At 41.2% G+C, this 16789-nt stretch overlaps 1 long non-coding RNA gene across 1 annotated transcript; it reads left to right on the top strand.

The window, feature by feature from the left end:
- On the top strand, positions 1–13488 carry LOC107156631. The gene is made up of 4 exons (XR_007351911.1): positions 1–88; positions 8355–8563; positions 11041–11143; positions 13111–13488. It is a non-coding gene; the product is annotated as an uncharacterized LOC107156631 (long non-coding RNA).
- Positions 13489–16789: the final 3301 nt, after the last annotated feature.

Raw genomic sequence — 16789 nt, 5'->3', positions numbered from 1 at the left:
CCCCGACAAATTGGAAGTGTGGTGTTTGAGAAAGCCTGGTCTCAAGGAGAATGTAGCCTGAGCACAAGGAAATTGCCATCCATCCAAGGTAGGTAAAACCAGAGACTAGGGTTGTAGCTCAGTGATAGGGCCTTGTGGAGGGCCTGGGATGGCAATACTAAAGACAAGAGCAAAAACTAGATGCAGCAGTCTGCAGAGGACAGAACTGGTATTTAGTTCAGAGGCCTGAGGACTTCATTGTTCGGGTTTCTCTTTCTTTGAGAGAGAAATGCTCTCTCTGTTCCTATATTACCCTGAGTCCTACATTACTATATTACTCTTCCTATATTACTCTGAGGATGTTGGGGGTCTGCTGCAGTCCGGCTGGCTGTAGCAAAATAACCGGGGGGTGAGGAATAACTTGTGTACGTTGATACAGCAGGAGTAGGAGCCGTTTATTGCAGGACAGGAGCAGTATTTATACATTCCACACAGCTTATCTAATTAGCATAAACTAGATACATCAGTCAACCAATAAGGAATCTCCACACTTAATGGCTTGTTTTTGTTACTTCTCAAACCACTCCCTCTGGCATTTTGCCAGGCACCATCCAGACTTGTTTAGGAACTCTAACATTCCCCTGGCAAAATGCCAGGTGTTATTTTGACTTGTTTACAGACTCTAACAGGGGTCTCGCTCTGGGACTTGAGGTCTTGGCAGTTCACAGCTTGGCAGAGTGCTAGGTCTCCCCACTTTTGGAGAAAATAGAGCAAGTAGCCTGTGGAGAGGAAAGTAAGGATCCTACCAGAGATCCAACGCAAGCAGAGCAGGTCAGGACTCCCAATGCAAAGGACATTCACCCTGCAAAAGGTTGTGCTCAATTATTAATAATTTTGTACTTCATCAATAAAACATATGGACATTTATTTTCTTACCCATTGTATGTACCCATGTAATATACTTGATTTTGCATCTAGGCACATGATATTTATTATCTGTTCCTTTTCAAGAAACAATACCCAACACTTCACAACTAGAACACCCAGAAATCTCTCTTACTTATTTACATACCTAGAACAATTTTCCTGACAATAAATTTCTTTTTTTGGCTTAAGACATTTAGTATTTGGCTTGTTGTTATTTGAAGTAAAACAATAAATACTAAGCAAAATAAATGTGGATTAAAATATTTAAGTGCTAGAAATGAGTAAGAGATAATTTTGAGATAGAAAATTGTACAAAATCTTGGTTGGGAACACATTTTTGTGGTCTGGTTATAATTAGCTACTTTCTTTGAGAAAACAATAACACTTTGAGTTACAAGGGAGGTGCAAACTTGGAGAAAGTATTAGTAGTTTACATAAGAAAACCTGATTTTTTTTTATTTTTTTTTTTAGAAAACCTGATTAATAGCTAGGATAAGGTCTACAAGCCTCCCTCCCATCCCAACCCCAAATCAAGATGACCTGGAGAGTTATATCCAGCCAAGTTGACTTTCAAGCATCAGAGATGCTAAATATCTTGGTCTGTTAGGAGAGTTTTGGCTCTGAAGATAATTTCATTGTTACGCAGATGTTTCGGGGGCAAAAGAACCCACATTGTTTTACTGCTTACCTAGTGGTGTCAACTTGTAAAAGCAGACGTCTTAGGGCTAATTTTCATATCAGGAAAGTTAATATTTTGAAAGATTTGTTATTGTTGTTGTAGTTTTTTGGCAGTGCTAGGGATGAACCCAGGGCTTGTTCATGCTAGACAAGAACTCTATTGTTGAATCATAGCCCCAGCCCTGCAATTGAGTCTATCAGTAAAATTTGCACTGAAAGATGATGCTTCCAAAATTCTGAAAATAGATCTCCTCCATGTCTCTTTTGACAAGTAGGAACACATTCTACTTTATCCTGCCTACATGAGTATACTGATTATATCCCCAGAATAGAGTCCCAAGGAGTTCTCAGAGAAAGGGCACACTACTAGGGACAAATGGGTTTTTGATAAACATGATGGAAAAGAATTTAAGCTGTGTCAGTAAAGGTACAGAGATTTGTTTAGGAAAGCAAAGAATACACATTCCAGGAAGAATATGGGCCATCTTGAGAGTGAGATTGCTTTTGGGATTCTCAACTCTTAAACTTGGTAGGCCATGGACTTGGAAGGTATGTGAAGAGGGTATCAGCTCCTCCTTCTCAGAATCCTTAGGCTGGTGTGGTCTCCATCTGATCAGCATATAATCTTGGAAAGCCCCCCAAATTATAGGCTTCTAAAAATATAATACTTCTCTTTGCTTAATATATTTATTGATGGTCTAATTAATAGTGCACAAGGTAATTTTCATAAGTGGGTGAATTTATGGTAACTTTAAGATTTAAGGGCTGGGGTTGTGGTGGAGCACTTGCCTAGCATGTGTGAGGCACTGTATTCAATTCTCAGAACCACATACAAATAAATTAATTAAATAAAGGTCTGTCAACAACTAAAAACAAAAATTAAATAAAAAGATTTAAAGATTTCCTAGAAATTTGGGAGTGACAGTCCAGGAGGGAGACTGGTTTGGGGAGTGACAGTGTATGCCGAGCCTCAGATCAAAACTCTATCTCCACGCCCTTCTCTTGTGTCTTCTTTCTACCTATTTTAAAATTTCTTCTATCCTGCCTGGATTCCACAAGTTTCAAAGACTCAAGGGTGTAAAAGAAAAAACTATGGAAACTGTTCTCCAAGATACAATAATATACTTTTCCTAGCCAATTTATGGGATTGGCTAGCATTCCTGGAACAGAGATAGGAATCTGGGAATAAAGGGAGAGATACTGAATCGCAAAAGGAAGTGCCCATGAAGCCCTGAATGAAGAAAGGCCCACGAATCGTCACAGCCTAGCCCGTGCCCTTGGCTGTGCCCGGGTATGCTAAAGTAAAATGAGGGCAACGCACAGGGAAAACCGGCATGAAATTGTGTAACTCTGCCCAACTCCACCTCTAGTCCAGTCCCTCAGAGACATCTCTTCTCTCAATAGGAGACAGACAGATGTGAATGGTGGAAACACAAGGCTAATAATATTTCTACAAATTGGGCCCATAAAAATTTTTTATTCTATAAAATTTATAGAATAACTTTGTAAAATGGGCCCATTGTGCTGACCCCCACATATTTTGACTTTTAAAAAGCAATTTATCTGCAGCCCTGCTTGGCTTAAGTCTACAAGATATGTTACATTCCTTAGCAAACTATCTGTTATCTGCAGGAGAAATGCAGGTCATGAAATGCCAATAAGAACACGAGTAACCCCAAGTAGGGGACTTCTGTGACTCTTACGCAGACCAGACCCCAGAACTCAGGGAAATAAAGATAATTCCTCCTAACCACAAAATCTGTAATGATCAGATTCCAATTAGAATCAGTTAGCATAGGCCGAAGTGACTTAGAGTTGTCATGGCAGTGGGGACTTAAAAGTCTGATGTCATCCTGCTGTTAGTCAAAAGTCAAGAGGTGAACTTGGGCAGGACTCTTTGGAAACCTGAGATCCCAGTAAACTTGGAATATAAGAGAGGTATACTGTCCCTCTCCTCTCTTTCTTCCTTGAGATCATCCCCCTTTCCCTTTCCTATCCCTGGCCAGACAGGTTGCACAAGCCTATATCCCAGCGACCTGGTCGGCTGTGGCAGGAGGATTGCAAGTTGAAAGCCAACCTGGGGTGTAGCTCAGAGGAAGAGCACTTGCCCGACATGCATAAGGCCCTGGTCCTCAGCATTACAAAAAATAAAGTTAAAAAAAAAGTAAATAAAGAACATACCACAGTTTAAAAAACCAAAAAAGCCAGCCTTTGGAGATGCTATCTCAAAATAAAAAAACAAAAATAAATAAAAAGGCTGGGGATGTTGCACAGTGTTTAAGCCCCTGGGTTCAATCCCCGGTACAATGAATATAAATATTGAAAAAAGAACACACGCCGGTTACTCTGAGGTAAATGTCTGAAATCTTTCCAACTTGATCACAAGAATCAGGGTTTGAAAGGGAGACCTTTGTGCTGCCTCCGTTTCCTGGAAGGCCCCATGTCCTGCAGCACTGTGACAGAACTAACTGCCGTAAACGATCTTCTTGATAGAATCCTCTCAGTTTGAGTGTCTATGTTTTATGAATTGATATCTGCCAGTACTTTCCATAAAACTACAAATACCTCTTATGAAAAACATGGTTTCCTATGAAGAGAGCACAATATGCCACTCTCAATATGGTGTCACCAAGTCTAAATGGTGGTTCCAGGAGGGGGTACAAGTCTTTGAAGGCATCTGGAAAACAAAGTCCTCAGGTCCGATGTGGTCGTCCCTCATGCTACACAGGCACGGATTCTGGGCTTTGGTGGTTTGATGGTAGACTCTGTAGTTTCATGTGGAGGACCAAGTTTTGATTTCTGGCTAATGTATGTGATTGTCACTTGCTCTGCATGGTTCATCAATGCCTCTACAGAGTGTCCATGGGAGTCTTTGTGGTACATGCAAGACTAGGACAGTAATCTTTTTGCTACTTCTGCTGGATTATTTATGAGTAAGGTAACTCAGGTCTCCACAGAAATATAGTCACCAGAAGCAAATTATGCAGACTTGATAGTGGTTTTAAGATAAATGATACTCGAGAATTTGTCTAAGCAGCTGGTTGAGGTGGGGCTGAGACAGGAGGATTGAGAGTTCAAAGCCAGCCTCAGCATGGTGAGGCTTGCTAATTAGTACCTCAGTGAGACCCTGTCTCTAAATAAAATAGATAAATAAAATGCCCCTGAGTTCAATCTCCAGCACCAGAAAAAAAAAAAAAAAAAGGAATATTTCTAAGCAGTAGAGAAATTGTTGGCTTTAGAAACCATGTTGTGGTCTTGGAGGGATCAGTGTTTTGCCTGAGGTGTACAACCACTGCTCCGGGTTGTGTATTGGTAAAAAGTAAGTTCTAGTATATTTCTGTAGTGTGGAACCTTAGGAAAAATACCCTCACCACATTTGCCAATATCTCTGACTGATTCAGGCAAATTATCATTTGGTCCTGATTGTGTACTGGGCTTTGTACAGGTCGTCTGGTAACTTCTTACTATGCAGGGGGGTGAAGAAACTGAGACTTCAGAGAGTTCTCCAGATACACGGAAAATAGAAATACACCAACAGTAGTAAAAGTCCTAGAGGTCCTGGCCTTATGGGACCAGAAAAGAGCAAAGTCTGTGGTGGTAGAACTGAGGCCCTCTGGACTCCCAGCAGGGTAGAGGTCGGAGCCTGGGTGAATGTGGGTGGGGGACTGAGGCTCTTGACCTATCAGTGCCCTCAGCAGCAGTGCCATCGGGCTCCAGAAAGGCATGGCACATCCAGAGAGGACAGGAGGCAGGGCAAAGTGCTGGCGGTTGTGACTTCCATTCTAGACAGACAGTAGGGGGCAAATATAAAGCAAATATAATTTATTAAATTTTGAGACAGGTTCTCCCTAAATTGCTTAGGGTCTCCCTAATTTGCCAAAGTTGGTCTTGAACTTTCCATCTTCCTGCCTCAGCCTGCCAAGTTGCTGGGATCACAGGTGTTCATCACCGTACCCCACTGTAGATAAATTTTTAAAAACTGTTAGCTTAGGGTTCAGGTTGTGGCTCAGTGGTAGAGTGCTTGCCTGCATGTCTAGGGCACTGGGTTTGGTTCTCAGCATCACATATTAATAAAATAAAGGTCTATTGACAACTAAAAATATTTTTTGAGAAACTTGCTAGGCATGGTGGCACATGCCTATAATCCCACCGTCTCTGGAGGCTGAGGCAGCAGGATTGCAAATTTGAGTCCAGCTTTGTCAATGTAGCAAAAACCCTGTCTCAAAAAATAAAAAGGGCTGGGGATGTAGCTCAGTGATAGAGTGACTTTAGGTTCAATCCATATACCTTTAAAGAAAAAAACTTATATTTTGAGGTAGCACTAATTGTAAAAAACTTTAATTCTTTGACTGTGGCTCTCACCACCTTCAAAGTCAGCAGTTAAGAGCTCCTTCCCCACTGATCACTGGCATGCTTGGGATCTTTCTGACATTCTAGTTCTATGTGCTCTAGACCCATATTTAAAGGCCTCATGATGAATTAAGTTCACCTGGATAACCTCCCCATTTTAAGGCCAATTTAATCACATCTGCAAAATTCCTTTTGGCATATAACCCTACATAATTATACAGTAGGAAAGCTAACGTTATACTACCTCAAGACATTATATTACCTCAAGACAAAACAACAGATCTTAAATAACAAGTCGTACCAGAGACAAAGAAGGATATTTCATAATTATAAAAGGCTTAACCTACCAGGAAGATATAACAATTACAAACACATATGCATCTAACAAAACCCCAAAAATACAGAAAGCAAAATCTGATGCAATTGAAGGGAGAAGTAGAAAATTCAACAATAACAGTTACAGATTTTAATACCATATTTCTAATAAGGGGTAGAAAAACTAGGCAAAAGATCAACAAGGAAATAAAATGTTTAAAATAACATGGCCGAATAGACACCAGTAGAATACAACATTTAAAAATACTGATATCATCTAAAGCTTTTGAGACTCTCAAAAACCTGGTGTATTTGCAGGCTGGCATGAGGGTTGGGCAGTTTCCTTCACTTGTCATGACTGTTGAGTGGTACAGATGGGCGTGTCCACGGTCCTGCACGTGTGGGCCACCAGCCTAGAGAGCCGGGCAGCAGAAGTGAAGAGACACACATGCGAGAGGAGTCTCTCTCACCACTGGGGAGGAATTGATATGAAGGAAATGAGGTATGTCAGGGATCACTTTCTCCCACCTGTGCCGATATTTGTAACCTCAACTTCTTTGCCACTAAACCCCCTTGCACAGGAATTCTGTGGTAACTTCTTACCACAGAAATATTTAAAAATTTTAGGTAATATGGTATTCTTCTGATTCTTCTCAGAAGAATCTCCCACCACAGACTCACAATCTTGATTTTTACCATGCTCTGAGAATATATCCTCAGCTCAACAGCATTGGTTGACCTGAAACTACTAATCATTGTTGCATAAAAACTGCTCCAAAGAATAGTTTCAATTGAAATAAGGTGGTCACTAATGTATTTGAGATATACATAAACTACGTCAAGATCTGATCTGGAAAAAAAGATTCTGTGAAATCAAACGTGACAGATTGGAAGAGATCCTGGGGAGGAAGAATGAAAGTGGCAAGCACACATTTGGCATATAGAGATTAAAAACCAAAACCCCACACACAGAAGAGGAGGATGGGATCAGGAGGCAGAGGCCTGAAACCTATCTTCAAGTTAATGAAAAGCCAACGTGTTTCCATAGTGGAGGAAATGGAGCCAGCCTAACATTGGGCACAGCAAGAAGAACCTGAAGACAGAACCCAAGTCCTCACACACCATTCACATGTAGAGAATACCAATCTCAGGATTTTTTCTTATAATATTACAATAGTATGAAAAAATCTTGAGAGGAATCAGAGAATACCATATTATCTAAAATTTTTAAATATTTTAAGGAAAAAAATGATGTCATGACAGTTCTCAATATAACTTAAGAATTGGGGAAAATATTGATTCCTTTGTGTTTTCTATGCACTTGCAAAAATTGAAAAATGAATGTATGTTTGACTTTTAGACAGAGATGGCCTTTAGGATTGTCACACAGACACTGAGAAGTACTGTGGAGGGCACGGCGTCACTAGTGGCCTTGTGTGTCACTGTGGACTAGGCAGCCAGAGGTGGGAGTTGCTGAGATTCCCCGACATCCTCCACCTTCTGATTCTGTTATCCAACTCCAGGTCTGGCACAGGGGCCTCCCTCCTGTGGGGGTCTGAGCCACAGGCTGAGTTAGGCTCTGAGTCTGGGCATCTTGGGCTTTATTTTTGTGGCTAAGGATTTGAAGGGTTGTGGTATGCTGACAAAGTTTATTCCAAAAGTAAGTTATGATCGAATCTGCTTTTTTTGTGTGGTGGTACTGGGGATTTGAATTCAGGGGTGCTTTACCACTGAGGTACACTCCCAGCCTTTTTTATTTAGAGGCAGAGTCTCACTGAGTTGTTGGTGCCTCGCTTTTGCTGAGGCTGGCTTTGAACACATGATCCTCCTGCCTCAGCCTCCCAAGCTGCTGAGATTACAGGCGTGCAGCACCATGCCCGGCTCAAGTCTGCATTCTTTATACTTGTTTTGATTCTTTTTTTTTTTTAATGTAAGGAAACTAAATTTTAATCACAATAAAGAACTCTTTTTTATAATTTATATACCATAGACTTCATCCATTATATTTGTATAGTTGGGTGATTTTATTAGTTTACCAAGTAGTACAATCATCACCATGATCACTTATTTTTAATTTATTATTTGTTTGGATCTCTTATCCCCAGGTTCTGGTTCTACTTCTACCACAAACTTTAGCATGGCAGTATCTCCCGCTACTCTTTCTGGTCCAAGGAAAGAAATGAGCATTCTGGAATCTAACCAGTACTTGCTCTCTCAGCTGGAAGAAAGCAAACAGAAATTGCAAGATCTCAGAGAGAAATACCTCACTTCCAAAGCTACAGCTTTCTCTCTGGCCAACCACCTGCAGAAATAGGTAAGTCCTACTGGGGCATGGTCACCAAAGTGATAAATGTACATCAGAAGTTAAATATTCTTCAAATTTTCTGCCATGCGACCAGCACGCTAGCTTCATACTAGAGGTTCGAAACATAGAAATTAACTAGTGAGATCAAATTAAAGACACATAACTCTCAAATTACCTTTTTCTTGCCCAGCTCAGAGACGGCTCCTCCTAGCTCCTGCCTCTAGCCACCTGAAGGTCAGCGAGGTTTACACAAGAGACCAGCAGGAGAGAGGAGGAAGCACACCAGAGAGTAAGCTTTTATTGGGGAACAAAAAATTCAGGGGAAATTCCATCCAATGAAGGTTGAGGGGGACAGCATTCCAAGGTCAGGGTCAGTGATTGGTTTTCAGGTCAGTGGTCAGTCTTACCCCCACAAGGACAGGCCCTCGCATCTGGGAAGGGTGGGGAAAGCTCGGACACAGCTGGTCTGAGCACCTCACACCCAGCCAGGGAAGTAGCTCAATCATGTGTGAGAACGGCTTCCCACAAAACTTTTTTCTTTTCTATCCTTCATCAAAATAAATTTCATCCTGGCTGTGCTCCTAGAAAGGTAGAAGTGGGTCTTTGCCCTCAGTTTGCAGAGGTTGAAAGAACTGAAAAACAAAGAAATAAAGTTTGTAGGAAGAGAGTAGGGAGAAATAGAGACTAAAATCTTGTTAAAGGTGCTAAATTGTTTTTTCTCAGAAACATGTGTCACCACTTTTGGCTGAAATCTCAGGATTCAGTTCGAGCTGTTTCTGAACACCTATTTGTAAGGCATTATGCTGGGGAGAAAGAAGTAATAGTGTATCCTAACTGCCTTAAAGGAGCTGAAAGCTGTCGGTTCCCAACTGACTCACAGATGTTTACAGATGAGAATATTAATAGCAGACAAATAGGGAAGTCTTGATGCCTTAACAAGATTCCATTCCCACCTAAGCTCCAGGAAGACATTCATCACATTCTTTCTATCTCTTCCTGAGTGAATATGAACTTTGTAGACAAAAAGCAAGTCCAGGTGGACCTCTAGGTTCTGGATTATGTATGAGACACTTGGCCAAAATGAGACTAAGACCAAGTGGAGACCACCAGTCTCAGTCCCAGATGAGTCCAGTACAGAGTCCACAGCCAGCTGTCACACATGGAAGTCCAGTGGAGACCCCCATCTATTGACAACGAGGAGGAAGAAGGGAAATGCAGTGATGGAGAACCACATGGGAAAATGGGCATGAGTGGGATTCAGATATCAGAAGAGGATCCTGCCAACTTTGAAATGGATTTTGCCTTCAAATTTCTGTGATTTTTTTCAATAAATCAAGGAGGAGGGGTAAATTTTTCTAACTAGTCAGGCACAGTGGCACCTGCCTGTAATCACAGTGACTCTGGAGTCTGAGGCTGGAAGGCCACAAGTTCAAGGCCAGTCTCAGCCATTTAGCAAGGCCCTAAGCAACTTAGTGAAACCCTGTTTCAAAATTAAAGATAAAGAAGGGCTGGGGATGTGGCTCAGTGGTTAAGCATGCCTGGGTTCAATCTCCAGGACCAAAAAAAAAAAAACTATCCAACTTATTGTCGTAGACACACAAGTAAAACTTAAAGCCCACTTGTTAAAGAAGTAAAAAGATGAGCTCCGGATTGTGGAAATACTGAGTTGCTGTTGTTGTTGTTTTAAACATCATTTATCACAACCATAACACAACTTCAAGACACACATTTTTGAAGCTGAAGAAGAAACATGTTACTTAGGACTTTATATCAAATTAATGTAAAGCAGTGATTAAAAGCATGTGCTCGGTGTGGTGCGCCTGATGGTTATGGTACAGCTGCAGTGGGAAACAGGAGCTTGAGACGACCACCTGGGCAACATACTGGGACCCTGTTTCAGCAAAAACAAGCAAGAAACCTTCAAAGAACAGGTACTCTTGTGTAATAATGCTTTCTGATTTTGAATCTCACTTGTTTTATAATACCAAGAACAAAACCTAGTGTAAATATGGACTTTTATTAATAATAAATAACGTATCGATACATGCTAGGCAAGCACTTTACCACTGAGCCACAACTCCAACCCAGATACATTTTTAAATCTTTGAAATACTTTGGGATCATTAGTCTTGCAGTTCTTGGTGTCTTCCCAAATACATAGGAAATCACTATTTCATGCCCCAGCTTAGTGTAAGAGGCCAAAGGTTTGATAATCATGGTCAGACCTCAGGAAATGTGAATTCTGACTCTGCCAAATACCAATTGAATCACCTTGCCAGGTAATTTTATCTGCCCATGAACTTCTTCCCTTACCTCTAAAATAAGGAGTATAGTTGAAGATTGAAGAGTAAAGATGTGAAAATCTCTGTAGAGCTGGGTGCAGGGGTTACTTTTGTTCTGACAGTGGACCTTGCCTTCTCCCCTGGAGGCAGTGACCACAGCAGTATGTTCGGTTCCCACTGAGACAAGCTTGTCTGTCTTCCCAGAGTGTGAGGAGTACCAAGAACTCATTAAGTCTGTGCTGGAGGAGGAGCTGCAGTCTGAAGAGGGCGGTGTGGCAGAGGAGTTGAGACGAGGTGCAAGTCTTGGGTAAGGAGGTACCTGTATGAAGATCATGAATACAGCTGCCCGGGCTGGTAGAATAAAAAGTGAATTTGTGCAAGCAGAAGGGCAGAAATGCATAGGATAGGCACAGAACTAGACAAAGACAATCAATGGGGCTGCTGTCTACTGAGGTCTCCAGGGTTCTCCATTAATAACATATGAATCAAGTGGAGACAGAGGCCAGGGTTGGAGTGATAAGTATTGGCTTCTAGCTTTGTGTCCTTGAGCAAATTTACCTAATTTTCCTGCAGGTCAGTTCCCTCAGCTAGCTCATCTGCAAAGCGAAAATATTGAGGATCTAACTCAGAGGGTTGTAAAGATTAAATACTGAATAGAACCATCTCTGACACATGGTTCTACTATAATCATTATACTTGCTCTATTTTTATAGGTGTGGATTTGTCATTAATGAACTTTTTCTTTTTTCTTTTTAGTACCAGGGGTTGAACCCAGGGGTGCTCAACCCCTGAGCCACATCCCCATCCATTTTTAAATTTTTTTTCTTTTTAGTTGTAGATGGACACAATACTTTTATTTATTTATTTATTTTTATGTGGTGCCAGAGATTGAACCCAGTGCCTCACACATGCTAGGCAAGTGCTCTGCCACTGAGCCACAACCCTGACCCCTTTTTTATTTTTTATTTTGAGATAGGGTCACACTAAATTGCTTAGGGCCTTACTAAGTTGCTGAGGTTGACTTTGAACTTGCAATCTTCCTGCCTTAGCCTTCTGAGCCATTGAGATTATAGGCACGCACCACAGCACCCGGCCAATGGGCTTTTTCTATGAGAGATATTTTCAAGCTTTCCGAAGTGACTTTCCATGCAAAAGTGTTTCTCCTTCCCACTTTAATTTTAAGTATCATAGTATTAACTGTTAGGACTACTGGACAGAGAACTGAGTGGTTGTTATCTGGAAAAGGCATTATTAATTGGCTCCAGACCAGCACTGCCCCTCCTTGGAAGATTTCAAACATAGGATAGATTGTGATGTTCCAAAATTTCTGTTGACCTTTTGTTAAAATGAAATCCTAGAAGTTTAAATGTGTAAAACCTACTAACATAGAGATCTTTGATCAAAGCAGGCATAGGTCACTTCCCCTAACAAAGCAAAGCGAATACTTTGGACAACAATCTGTACTTGGTAGGAAAGTTTGGAGGAGATTCAGGCGTCAGATTGGCCAGGTGACTGTAAATGTTAATCCAGTTTTATGATTACACGAGTCTAAGCATTAACTGAACAACTACTTATATGTGTAAATGCTACTTACTGGGGGCTGTAAGTTGGGTAAGATGTGTCACTGTAGCTTCACAGAGCTCACATTCTACATTGGAACCCATAAGAAATATGGATATAATAATTAAAAAACAAAATCTCCCATAGAGTGAGAACTTTATTTACTCCTGATTATATTTATCTTCAGGTCCTTCAAAAGAATGCTGTCCTTCTTGACCTTTACACTGATTTTTCTTTTCATCTTTCAATTAACTCCAGATATACTTGTCCAACATTTCTATCCCTGGCTTATTTGGTCACTCACTGCATAATGCTCGGCGTATATTATAAGGAAATGGACTTGGGTTGAAGTGAGGAACTAAAGGGGCATTTAAAAATATATATATATATTTTAGATGTTGATGGACCTTTATTTTATTCATTTATTTATATGTGGTGCTGAGAATCAAACCCAGTGCCTCACATGCTAGGCAAGTGCTCTACCACTGAGCCACAACCCCAGCCCTCCTAAAGAGGCATTTTAAAAAAACCAAGTTAGTAAAACTCCACAAACCCAAGGATGCTTCTTTGTTCCATTTGCCTCAGGCAAGTCAGACAGCTTGCACAGGAATTCAGTTTGGCAAGTTCCTGGGGGCATCCTCAGAGACATCTCTGCTCCTGTAACTACCATTCACGACGTTCACTCCTACAGTTCACTCTTTTTTTCCACCTTAGGAAATCTGATCGCCTATTTCAGGCTCAGGCCCAAGAACTGACCTATTTACGGCAGAAAATACAGGAAGGGAGAAGCGTCTGCTATCTTTTTGCTCAGCACGTGAAAAATGCACTCAGATCTTTTGAGAGTGTCCTCCGGAGCACCGGCGTCACCAGCTATGATGGACAAAGACTCTGTGAGCAACTGACCCAAGGAAGCAAGCTGCCAGAGAACCTTGCCCGCAGGCCCACCACTGGTAAACTGGCTACAGGCTCTGAAGATGAGTTCCTCCCAGGCCCCCAAAGGAGCAGGAGAGAATGCAAAGTTTTTCCCAATGTAGATTATTTTAGTTTTGAGTATGATCTTTAACCTACATGCTATTATTTCCTTTTTAGAGAACCCAGGTAAACACTTGTAGTGTTCTTTTTTGTTTTCTTTCTTTCTTTTTTTTTTTTTTTTTTTTTTCTGGGAATTGAACTCAGGGGCACTCAACCACTGAGTCACACCCCCAGCCCTATTTTGCATTTTATTTAGAGACAGAGTCTCACTGAGTTGCTTAGTGCCTTGCCATTGCTGAGGCTGGCTTTGAACTCGCCATCCTCCTGCCTCAGCCTCCTGAGCTGCTGGGACTACAGGCGTGGGCGGCTGTGCCCTGCATGACATTCTTTCTTGAGTCCTTAGTCTTTAATCAGTAAGAGGTAGCTGGTTTACTTCATCTTGATGAGTGTGAAAAGAATTCATCTTTATTTCTGAAAGATATTCTAATTGGATATAGGGGTTTTGGTTGAATCACCCATGAAAACATCAGAAGCATAGCAGAGACAGGCTGAACCTGGAGAGTCCCCTGATTTTGGAGTGGAGGTAGAATAGGGTCGTTTGACCTCTCCTCTGAGAGTGGGCTAGGTTCTTTATGATGGCAGTAATGGTACTCACAACCATGGTCTAGCAACCAGCCTTGTGCAGAGAATAAAGGTCATGGCTGGAGAAGTTCAAGAGCTGGGCAAGTATCCTGTAAGCTGGTGAAAAAATCACATTTTTAACTTTTTGTGAATGTCCTAATGATAGTTTATCCTGTCAGGAGCACCCCTGCTCAGAGAAGTCTGCCAGGCTACTGCTCAAAAGATACAACCTGAGGCTTCCTGGAATGATTTTCTGAGTGCTCTCAACAAACATATAGCATGTTATGTCTCTGATCACACAGACCTCATGTTTCCAGTGTGTGAAATGCGACCTATTTAGCTTATGACTAGCTCTTCTGTTTTTTGGTTTGTTTTTTTGCAGAAAATCATAATAAGAAGGATGAAGACAGACAAAGGCTACTGGCTCTCAGGTAACTGAATGATGAAGGCTGATGATGGAATGGTGCCATCTAGAGAGGATTCCAGAAGCAGGGGATTAAGAGGTCAAATGTCTCAAATTCAGGCAAAAACCAGAAACTGCTTATTATACCTGTTTCATTTAATCATTTTACAGTGATGGATCCTTTTCAAACATGGTTGTCTGTCTGACACAATGGCACACACCTGTAATTCCAGTGACTCTGGAAGTGAGATAGGAGGATCACAAGTTCAAAGCCAGTCTCAGCAACTTAGTGAGTCCCTAAGCAACTTAGTGAGACCCTGTCGCTAAATGAAAAATAAAAATTACTGGAGATGTAGCTAAATGATTAAGTGCCCCTGGGTTCAATCCCTGGTACCATAGAAAACAAACAAACAAACGAATTTACAAACAAACAGATATAAATAAAATAAATCTGGTTGTCTGTTTTGTTTCTAGCTCTTGAGTTGTCTCCCATTTCTTAGTCCCCCGCCCTCCAAAGATGGCTTGCAGCTGTCTGGGGAATGTGTTATGCTCAGTTCCTGTAGGTTCTTTTTTAAATTTTTTTAGTTCTAGTTTTGAACACGATATCTTTATTTTATTTATTTATTTATTTATTTATTTAGTTAGTTAGTTAGTTAGTTATTTAATGTGGTGCCAGGCATTGAACCCAGTGCCTCATGCATGTGAGGCAAGCACTCTATCAGTGAGTCACAACCCTGGTCCCCGTAGGTTCCTCCCGCAAGTTTGGGTAACTAGTCAGTCTGACCAAAAGGTAATTGGAGCAGGAATCCCTGGTTTCTGTATTTTAAAAGCCTGTGTCATTAAAAACCAAAGTGAGGGACTGAGAATGTAGCTCTGTGGTAGAGCACTTACCTCACATGTGCAAGGCCCTGTGTTTGAACCCAACATTAGCACCACCAAACAAAGACACAAGCAATAACAACAACAAAACTCAGACAAAATGAGACACCTTCCTGCTTTCTGCACATAGTCAGAAAGTATGTTGGCAGATGTTTCACAGGCAGAAAATTACCTTGAAAAATAAATCTGAACCATTCAAGAGAGAGGTCTAAAAGCTACAAGAGTCCTGGGATTGTTATTGTCTCAGGATTCAATATTCAGTGAACCACTTCATATAATATGAAGTCAAACTCGTATACAGCCTTGTGAATCCAATATCATAAATCTCACTGTGGCTTAAGTGTCATTAGCATAATTGTCTATTTCCTCATCTATTTGTTAAGAGAACCCGAATTCTAAGTATACTATGTCCCAAGCACAAATGGATTGTTGTACTTCCTCTTTGATAGGATGGCCTCTTTGGTTTTCAAAGCCTCTTCCATGAATTTTGGATCAGGACTAATTATTAAGCTATGGTTCTAGGCTGCCTTGATTTAATCTCTTGTCCTATGTACCCCACCAGGTTCAGCAGGGAGGTCCCAGAAGAGGAAGCAAATGAAGTCCTGGAAGACTCACTAGATGAACAGTACTTGACTCCTTCTAGCCACTGTGACTGTCAACAGCCTTCTAGCAGCAATGTGATCTTGTCTAATATGCAAGAAGCCACCTCTGCTATGGGCAGAGCCCGTGAGTATTCCTCTTAAAAAGAAAATAATAGTCCAACAAACTTTCCATAGCTTTTATATTCTTCATGCTCACCAATTCTACCTAGACTGAGATCAACTCTGCGGTGAGCTCTAAAGATTCTCCTTGAGCTGGGTACAGAGCTATGTGCCTCTAGTCTCAGCTTCTTGGGAGGTGGGCAAGAGGATTACTTGAGCCCAAGTGTTTAGGGCCATCCTGGACAACATAGTAGGATCCTATCTCTTCAAGGAAAAAAAAAATCACCTTGAAAAGGTGATTGGGCTGAACACAAGTGTCAAGTCAGATAATTTGTTTTGTTTTGGGTCCATGCCTCATCCCAGTTACTCTGGCCCCAATGTCACATGTAAAGTGTGCTACCACTGCACCACATGCCCAGGATCTAACAGACCTCCTTCTTTAAGGTGGGACAGCTTGTCTTTCCTGAAATGTTCTTGATAAGTTCTTCTAACTATTCAAGAATGTGGGAAATCTTGCCTATATTGCCAAAGTATGGTTCCTTGGCTTCAGTCTCAGTTTCTTTCTCCCCTTGGGTTATTTTTTCCACGTAAGTTTCTGTCTGAGGATCAGAATATCAGGTGATTTCCCTAAAGACAAGACTGATTTTGGCAACCCTTTGGTACATGGCCAGAGTTCCCATCTATGTGTAGCACCCAGGTTTTTTGTCTGGTTTTTAAAATCTTTGTGGATTTGGTCTCAGTGCTATAAGCTCATCCATCTATGCTGAAGGAAAGGCTGGATTTAACAGCAATGCCCCCCCCCCCCCATCTTTGTAAA

This window comes from Marmota marmota, unplaced genomic scaffold (assembly GCF_001458135.2).
Source record: "Marmota marmota marmota unplaced genomic scaffold, marMar, whole genome shotgun sequence".
NCBI lineage: Eukaryota > Metazoa > Chordata > Mammalia > Rodentia > Sciuridae > Marmota > Marmota marmota.
This window is presented reverse-complemented; position numbering and strand designations above follow the sequence as displayed.